This window comes from Engraulis encrasicolus, unplaced genomic scaffold (assembly GCF_034702125.1).
Source record: "Engraulis encrasicolus isolate BLACKSEA-1 unplaced genomic scaffold, IST_EnEncr_1.0 scaffold_69_np1212, whole genome shotgun sequence".
Lineage (NCBI taxonomy): Eukaryota > Metazoa > Chordata > Actinopteri > Clupeiformes > Engraulidae > Engraulis > Engraulis encrasicolus.
Window position 1 is genome coordinate 242,261 of NW_026946027.1, and position 10,149 is coordinate 252,409.

Consider the following 10,149-nt stretch of genomic DNA (forward strand, 5'->3'; position numbering starts at 1 on the left):
GGCTGCTGATTGTTTCTTCTCCTCCTATAACACTTGTGGAAGAGGAAGAGATGTGCAATTGTTTGTTGGGAAAGGATGCTCTCTGCCAAAAGAACAGTCTCCACGACTTTCTTAAAGGACAATAGAGAGCTCTTTTCTCATATAGATCAGGCTGCTTGTTTGTTGAGGTATAACAAATGATACCTGTTTACTCAGGTTATACGTATTAAAGCATATGTTGTCAGATATATATGTTATATATTATCTTAAGGTCAAGTGTACTTTATTGTCAAAAATCTATGTCAAAGGGTTGGCACAGAAGTTTGACATTGTCAAATATTTTTCTTACTAGTAGTATTATCGTGTTAGGACCCTCCTTAAGTTTTATCAAAAGAGTGTTGTCAGGAGTGAAAAACAATGTGTATCAGGGCTTGTTTAGAAATATTTCCAAAGTCTCGTACGTGAGTATAGTGTGTGACAGCTATCATGAACACGATCAGTGAAATCTCCCTCGTGTAGTCTGACAGTCTTCCGGATTTAGCATGTTGATGGCAACATCGTATTTATGTTGCCTTTTGACACCAAACGATCAACCCCGTCATCCCTAGAGTTTATTTTTAACATCCTCCATAGAATGCGGGGGTTCGCTAATTGCGTGCTTTCACCCACACCTTATTTGAGACTGGACACCATTTGTTATGCCCTATGCTTGAGAACCATGGCCTGAAATACTAACAAGAAAGACTATTATGTTTCTGGGTGACTTGCAAACTCTGAGTACCGTATTAGCCCTAATGTAAGACAACCACATTTCAAAATGTTACTAATACACTAATGTGTGCAAAAACAAAGGCTTTTGTTTTTGACTTTTAAAGAGAACTCATTTCACAGTACACACAGTTTTCCTTGAACACTTCATAGAAGTCCATAAGACTGGGAAAGGGAGAGCACAGAGATCCTCTGCCTCACTTTACTTACTTACTTACTTACTTGTGTGTGTGTGTGTGTGTGTGTGTGTGTGTGTGTGTGTGTGTGTGTGTGTGTGTGTGTGTGTGTGTGTGTGTGTGTGTGTGTGTGTGTGTGTGGTATCCAAACAGAAGCCAATCTCTTTATTACCTCTGGCACAGATTCTCATTGAATGGCTTGTTGATTATTTGTATGAACTAAAAACCTGCCTTATATTAGTGCCTGTATGGGCACTCCTCCTCAGCGCACAATTGTCTTGTTTGTTTGTTTTTTTGTCCAAAGTATGTTCCACAAATGATTGAGGAAAATATATGATTTCCAAAGTGGTCCAATACATAATATATAACTAATGAAGCTGGGCAAAAAAACGTAAACATTTTTCTTGCAGTGCCATAATGATATTTTTATTTTATTTTATTGTCAAATTTAATACAGTTTGCCTTTTTATACTGTGCAGTGAATCTCTGATGATTGATCCTGATCCTAAGTCATTGTTCATCTCTCTCCCATAAGCCAATCAAACTCCATTCAAAACTGGACACAAAGCAGATGACTATCTGCATTGTAATTCTATGTGTAGAATGTACCAAAGCTCTGCTGTGGTTGCTTAGCCACACTAGACCCAGTTTCACTTCCTAAACTTGTGATTGCAGAACTTGTGAATGTGATTGCAGAATGCATAGGCATTTCCTGTGACTTCCTGTTGAAACCGAACGTCATTTTATCATTACCATTAGACTTTTTCAGTTGTAGGTGATTTAGGAGAATTTAGAAAAATATTTTTTAAATGCCATAAGGATTTGCAAATGCCTGAATGAGAGATGAGAGCATTTTAGACTGTGTTTCTAATATGTATTTTTAAAGGCAAAAGTTAACATGCAGTACATTGGAATTTGGAAGAAATGCCTTTAGACTGTATGAATGAATTAGAAGTTTTTAAAAGCTTTTAACTATAGTTAGCAGGAATTTGGGCCATTCTTACAAACAAATAGATGTTGTGTTTTTTTATACAGTGTACACTGTATGCAATTGTCTGGTTTACATATTGTTCACCCTGCTACCTTAGACCACCAGGCATAAACCACTAACTATGGTGAATTGGTTTGAACTGCCACAAGATATGTGCTACTATCCAAGAGTTCAGTAACATCATTCTGTGTTATTATGATGAAGATATATATATTTATCACCCAGTGAGCAGATGCAACGTCTTCTGATTGGCTGAGCAGGTGTCCTTTATTCCCCGGTAGCAGGACACCTATGATGTAATGCGGGCGTGCGGGCGTCCAAGTTGCTTCTTCTCTAACTTTCTGGCGAAGTGCCGTTACTAGTTCTATCGCATCTGGTTGTCTAGTCAAGACCGCGTCGTTAGTTCTATCGCATCTGGTTGTCTAGTCAAGACCCTGTTACTAATTCTATCGCATCTGGTTGTCAAGTCAAAAACCCAGTCGTCAATTCTATTGCATTTGGTTGTCAAGTCACCAACATTCTGCGCGCGTCCTTACATGCCTCCGATAGAGGCGCGTCTCACTAGATTAGGAAGTGGTGCCCATGGCAACGCACCAAGCGCAGTGGTGAATCTACTTTCTCACGAAGCCTTAGATCAACATATTAATAAATTAATACTTAAATGCTGGTAACCGGGTGATAAGCGGAATAGCGGACGACGAGGTGTCCCGATATCAAGGGAAAATGGACTTGGCGAAGCGAACAGCCCTTCGGCTGCGCCGTCGGGCTGTTTAGAACGCTCCGCCTCGTCCATTATTTCCCTTGATATCGGGACACCTCGTCGTCCGCTATTCCATACATATATGATACCAATTGAAGGGAATACTTTGTGTATTGTATTTGAATGTGTACAATGTATTAATACCACTGTGCTGAATCCAAATATTCATCTAAATTCTAAGTATTCAACTAAATATGAATTATGTTTTGTGCGGTGATGGTGATGGTTGAGATATTGTTATGGGTTTCACCACTCTTCATGTAAAATCAACAGTTGCACCTTGCTGTTTCTGTCAACTTCCTTTCAACTCAAGTGTCCTTATTGGGATGGGCCACACTTAACCTGTGACTCTCTGGCTTGTTGAAGCGGGATGTTCACATACACTTTATGGAAAGACACAATCGATTTCTCATTGAACCTTATTCTTTTCATTCACTGCCTGTCAAACTGAAGTGCTGTTATTAGGATGGGCCATAGTATTCCAATTGCAATTCTGTTACTTAAATGCTTTCCGTTGTAGCATTTTCAAAGAGAACAAAGTCACATGAATCTCAAAGTAAAAACGTATGTAATATTTCTGAAGTCTGTGAGTGTGTGTTCATGCATTTGTGGTATGGCAAATAAAAACCAGTTATGAGAAAAATAAGTATCTTATGTACATGTGTTTATTTGATTCAAGTGAGCATTTTTTTCCAGATACACATCACCTACTGCATATATGGTATTTTGAATGCTAAAGGAATAGTCCTTCATGTTTCCATACAGAGTGTTCTACTACTCAATTCTGAAACAAGTTTATGCATGCGTACCTTTCCGGTCTTTGTGCGCGCCTGCAGGGCCGGATTAAGATGTCCTGGGGCCACTAGGCTAAAGGTTGCTGTGGGCCCCCCTGGGAGACAAATGGCGCAACAAATGTACATAGTCAGTGTCATAATTATGAGCCAGGAATTAAGGGTACCATGTAAACCAACTGTACTCAACACGACAGATGAGGTTTTCAATATTGCATCTTGTCACAATTCTGCAATAGTTCACTTTTGTCCAATGATGGGGCCCCCTGGAAGGTGGGGGCCCTTAGGCTGCAGCCATATCTAGCCTGTGCATTAATCCGGCCCTGCACGCCTGCCATTAGTCTGAAGCGCGGCGCTACTGTTTCTGCATTTAGCTTGCTCGGCATGGCATTGGGTGGGTCTCAAACTACTTCCTCCCCTCCTTTCCTGTTGCCTGTGTCCTCTTGCCTTGGTGCGGCTCCGTCTCCGTGGAGACAGCAAAGGTTTCTGGCTGTCAAGTAGGCAGAACTAGCCTGGCCATTCCATCCCTTTTTTTTTTTAATACTTTATTGTGTGAAACAATATATTCATTTAGCATTTTCTGTTGTTACATCTCACAGATATCACACATTTTCCCCTTTTTTTAAATCTCACCCTGTGTGTAGAAATATAATAATAATAATAATAATAATAATAATAATAATAATAAAAAAAAAAATAATAAGGCATGGCTACCCAAAGATTTTGCCTCTGTACATAGTCTAGCCCAATTCTCCTAGCTCGGTTCACTCACGGTTCTGCTCATCAGCAAACAGTTGAGAGTGGTGGTGCAGAACCCACCCGCAGAGTCCATTACTGATTGCTTAAAGCAGGGGTGGGGAACCTTTTTCATTGGAAGGGCCACTTAAAATTCCTACAAGGGCCGAAAAAAACCTCCGAGGGCCGTACTATGAACACAAACCAGGATTTCCCTATGCAATTTAGGCCTACAGTCCCAGGAAAAAGTTTGTACACCCTTTGAAATTTCTTACCTTTCTGTCAAAATTGGTCATAAAACATGGTCTGATCTTCCCGGAAATCGCAAGAAGGAACAACCAGAGTCTGCTTTAATTAATTCAACCCAAACATTTACAAGTTTTCATATTTTCATTGGCCATAAGATGTAAACATTCACAGGACAGTAAGGCATAAGTAAGTACACCCTTGCATTCAATAGGTTTTAACCCTAAGTTAGTCGCAATAACCTCAACCAGATGTTTCCTGTAGTTGCCGATCAGATTAACAAAACAATCCGGATGTATCTGGTCTCCCTCTTCTTTAGAAAACTGCCTCTCGTCAGCAAGGTTTGTGGGATGTCTGGAGTGCATAGCTTTCTTGACTTCATGCCATATAATCTCAATTGTTTTTTGTCAGGGCTTTGACTGGGCTATTCCAGAATGTGTATTCCATTATTATGTAGTCGATTTGCTTCTAAAGTATGGGTTGTTGTCACATTTCAGCAACCATCCTCTTGTGTGCTTCAACTGTGTGACAGACTACCTCACTTTTTTTCTGTAAAATACCTCGATAAACTTCTGAGTTCATTGTTCCACTGATAATAGCAAACTCAAAAGGGCCCGAGGCAGCAAGGTAGCCGCATATAATGATGCTCCCGCCACCATACTCAAAGGCGGAGATGATGTTTTGGTGAAGGTGTGGTTCTCCAGTTCTCCAAACATGACATTGTGTGTTCCCCTGAACAATTCAACTTTGGTTTCAACGTTGCTCTACAGAATATTTTGCAGTAATTTTATGAAGCATATAAATGCTTTTTCGCAAACCTCAAAGGTGCAGCAATATTTTTTTTTGACAGAAACCCCATTAATTTTAGATTGGCAGAATGAATCCCATTTTTAGCTATTCTTGGTTACATCTCCTCTTCTGAGTATGGTGGCGGGAGCATCATTATATGCGGCTACCTTGCTGCCTCAGGCCCTTGAAAGTTTGCTATCATCAGTGGAGCAATGAACTCAAGTTTATTGTGATATTTTACAGAGAAAAACTTGAGGACGTCTGTCACACAGTTGAAGCACACAAGAGTATGGGTCCTGAAATGTGACAACAACCCATACTTTAGAAGCAAATCGACTTTAGAATGGCTTCATAATAATGAAATACACATTCTGAAATAGCCCAGTCAAAGCCCTGACAAAAAACAATTGAGATTAAATGGCATGAAGTCAAGAAAGCTATGCACTCCAGACATCCCACAAACCTTGCTGACGAGAGGCAGTTCTCTAAAGAAGAGGGAGACAAGATACAAACAGATTGTTTTGTTAATGTGATCTGCAACTACAGGACAAGTCTGGTTGATGATATTGCAACTAACTGAGGGTTAAAACCTACTTAATGCAAGGGTGTACTTACTTATGCACTGCTCTCCTGTGAATATTATGGCCTTATGACCAATAAAAATATGATAACATGTAAATGTTTGGGTGGAATTAATTAAAGCAGACTCTGATTGTTCCTTCTTGAGATTTCCGGGAAGATCCGACCATATTTTATGATCAATTTTGACAAAAATGTAAGAAATTTCAAAGGGTGTACAAACTTTTTCCTGGGACTGTATACTGAAGGTAGACACCTTTAAAACAGACCCCACCTTCTCTCAGTCCCCTGGATGTAACTTAATTGTATTGGAAATATAATTTCTAAGCTTCCTTTACAAAATATGTCATATTTCATGTGAAGCAGCATAACATTAAAATTATATTGGGGGCCGGATAAAATGGCCGCAAACGGCCCTCGAGACATAGGTTCCCCACCACTGGCTTAAAGTAACACTGTTCTCACTTTTGCCTTATTTGTATGCTTTGGGCAACACCGTTGTAACAGAAATTTGAAACTCCAATTAATTTCAATTGCAGAGTAAGATCATCTCCCTCCATAGAAACAGATTCCTCTTGGCTTGTTCCAGACTGTGTGACCGAGTCAACAGTCAGCTTTCACCCAGGCTAAGGCAGAGCAACTTTTGGGGGACTTAACCTAATTCAACATCCATGCATGCTAGCAGAGTGATTCTCAAAGTGTAGTCGGGGGACCACTGGTGGTCCGTGACAGAGCTCAGGAGGTAAAGTCACATTTTCACCACAATATGACAGGCTTGTAAATGTGAATTAAAAGGTAAGTGATCTGCATCGAAATTAGCAGTGTCAAATTAGCACCCATCCACTGTCAATTCAATTGACAGGTGGTCCCTGAACATTTTTGGGGAGACAAGGTGGTCCTTGGTCTGAAAAGTTTGAGAAACACTGCGCAAGCCAATGAGATAAGCATCTTTGAATTGACCCGGGTTTGATTCTGGCCCGGGTCATTTGCCGATCCTCCCCCATCTCTTTCTTCCCACTCGCTTCCTGTCTCCATCTCAGACTGGCATAAAAAGTTCCTAAGACAAAAACAAGGCCACAAGCAACAGCAATTTGGGATGGGCAGAAAGAGTTTGACTTTCCAACCACTGTTAGCAAACACCGCTGAAGCTAGAAGTGACCAAGCTCTTACACATTGTGTGCATTCCAATTTGCGACCTTTCGACCTTTGCGCAAAAGCTCAATTGGGCAGTCATGGGTGAGCGGTTAGGGCGTCAGACTTGCATCCCAAAGGTTGCCGGTTCGACTCCCGACCCGCCAGGTTGGTGGGGGGAGTAATCAACCACTGACGGCTGCCCCCTTGCACGGGTGAGGCATAAAATGCAATTTCGTTGTGTGCAGTGTTCACTGGAGTGCTGTGTCACAATGGCAATGGGAGTTGGAGTTTCCCAGTTGGGCTTTCTTCTTCTTCTTTAATTGTTGGAGGCAGAGCATCAGCAAAACGTGAAGCCACAAGCACAAGTGGAGGAGGCAAGGTCGCATATTGGAATGCACCCATTTTCATTTGACTAATTGGACAGAGCTGGCTCGCAGTATGCAGCACCAAGAGAAGATACAGCACATTAGTGGTGTCAACAATAATCGATTCGGCAATGCATCGCAATGCGGGGGCAGGGCAATTCAATTCAATGCGGCAAGTGTCATAATCGATGCAGCATATTTTTTCAAGTTTCAATTACTTCTGTGGATATTTCTGGAGCAAATGAATGTTAAATTAAATAAAAGCACTTCAAAGCATTGAAAACTGTAAAGACTGATACAGAAAACAGCCAATAAAATGTTGTTCAGTATCTGACCGCTTGTATTGCCTCATCATGACTGATGAAAAATTTCCCTTGGCCTCAGTAGATATGTAATGCATTACAATGCATCGTAGAATCGATTCGAATCAAATCAAATCGAATCGCTACCTCTCGAATCGAATCGTGAGGGCAGTGCCAATGCACACCACTACAGCACATACTCACAGACCCACCCACTTCCACTCATGTGCTTTTTCCTTGTCTGCTGTGAGGCCAATCCAGGCTTGACGGATATGTGCATACATGTGAAGTTTTTTCATACATTATACATACATTGATATTTATATGTACAGTAGTATCCCCCCCTCGTTCTTTTAAACACACACACACACACACACACACACACACACACACACACACACACACACACACACACACACACACACACACACACACACACACAGAGACTCCCTGCCCCCAGTGTGTTTAATGGTTGATGAGTAGATAACCCCTCTCTTTCTGCAATCATCCTGGGCCTCCTCCCAGTTTTTCCCATGACAGGAAATCTTGTTTGCACTCACCAGGCGGTTCTGACCAGGCGGTGTGTGGCTGTGCGTTCCAATATGCGACCTTGTGTCCTCCACTTGTGCTTGTGGCCTCGTATCAGAAAGTAATATGTTGTAATGACATCACTGACAACAGTATTATATTTCAATATCTCGCAAAAGCTCAATTGTAAAGTCATTTTCTCATATGAAAATTGGTGAATGAAGAATAGTCCCCCAAACATTGTTGTGGCTAGGCTCACAGCGGGGAAATTGTTTTCTCCACAGAGGAGGGGCATCAGCAAAACGTGAGCCCACAAGCAAGTGAAGGACACAAGGTTGCATATTGGAATGTACCCTGTGTGTTTGTGTAGCTCCGGAACCCCAGCTCATCTCCTCCAGGGGGCTCCAGAGCCACACACACACAAGCACACGCACACGCACACACACACACACACACACACACACACACACACACACACACACACACACACACACACACACACACACACACACACACACCGTCTGGTGAGAACCAGCCAGGCTAAGACTGCCCTGACCTGTCCATACTACCTAGGACGCTGCACAATTTAGTTTCATTTCTGAAATTCTCAAAGAGAGATGCTTTTGTGATAGGACTCTGTAGGACTCCTAGCCCTTCATGCACATGGCATCACTGAAATGTCTTTTTTTGGTGAAAAAGCAAAAGTACATCATAACAAGATTACATTTGGGCGTTCAAGTTCATGCGCACACAAGCACTCATGCGAGCATGCACCAGAGACGGTCTATTATGAATTACAGAATTAAAAGAATCTTTGCACACACACACAAACACATACACCACAACACAACACAACACAACACAACACAACACAACACAACACAACACAACACAACACAACGCATGCACCACGCACACACACAAATGCACGCACGCACGCACGCACCCCCCCCCCCCAACACACACACCTGTTAGATTGCTTTCTCTGAAGAGGAATTACACGTCACCCCACCCACCATCCCTATGGCACAAGCTCCAGCACTAGAGGTGCTTAACTCGAATCTTTGAGGCGTCCGGGTTGATTGGATCATTCCAAGGAGAGTACCCGGATTAGACGGATCACACGGATCACTTATTTAAAATAAATAAAAATAAATAATAAGAATGTATTTTTTAAAACGTTTCTGCCGTTAAATAGCTATGCGTCTCGCCTTTGTTGTTCCATTTATCAATTCACGTTGATAAATCAAAGAGTAAGACAGTTTGATCAACAAAACTCACTTTATGAATGTCACAGTTCCTAAACTCATGCTGCGATCCGATCCACCTGGGTCTCCTCACTAAACATGCAACCACAACTCGAACAGCCTTTGGCAGCAGTGAAACGGCATGTTCCTGATTTTGCAATAAATAATGTGTGTGTTTGTATTTAAGAAGACTAAAAGTCAAATATTTGGGAGCAGAAGTCTAGTTGAGCAGGGACAGTCAGGAGGCGAGCAGCAGATGACCACTCGCTTCCGCTGCCGAGTTGCCTTGCGACTCGCACACTCGTGGCAAAAACGAAACTTAAGCGTTGACCCGATCCGTAGGGGATTCGCTGCTACCAACAACTCAGTCAGGATTCGTCTCACAGAGTCGCCGAGGGCGCCGCTGCTGAGTGACTCGGACGAGGGGAGTGACAGCAGTGGCTTTAAAGACTGTACGCTGTAACGCAGTGAGTGATAGTAGAGTCACGTCTAGACTATAATTTCCCTAAGAGTAGCCTACAGAGTGAGATGTTAAAGCGTTGGCAGAGCACTGTTAACATTTAGAAATGTAGAGCTCAACAGAGTCAGAAGCACACACATAGGGAGCGGGGATCCGCGACTCAATTGGGCACAACAGGCTGGACGGATCAAACAGGCTCGATGAATGACGAGGCGGGAGTTGGTTCAGTTTTACTCGAGTGTTCGTGACTGAACAGCATACTAGGGAGATTAGAGAATGGCTGTTGTAGTCAACTAAAG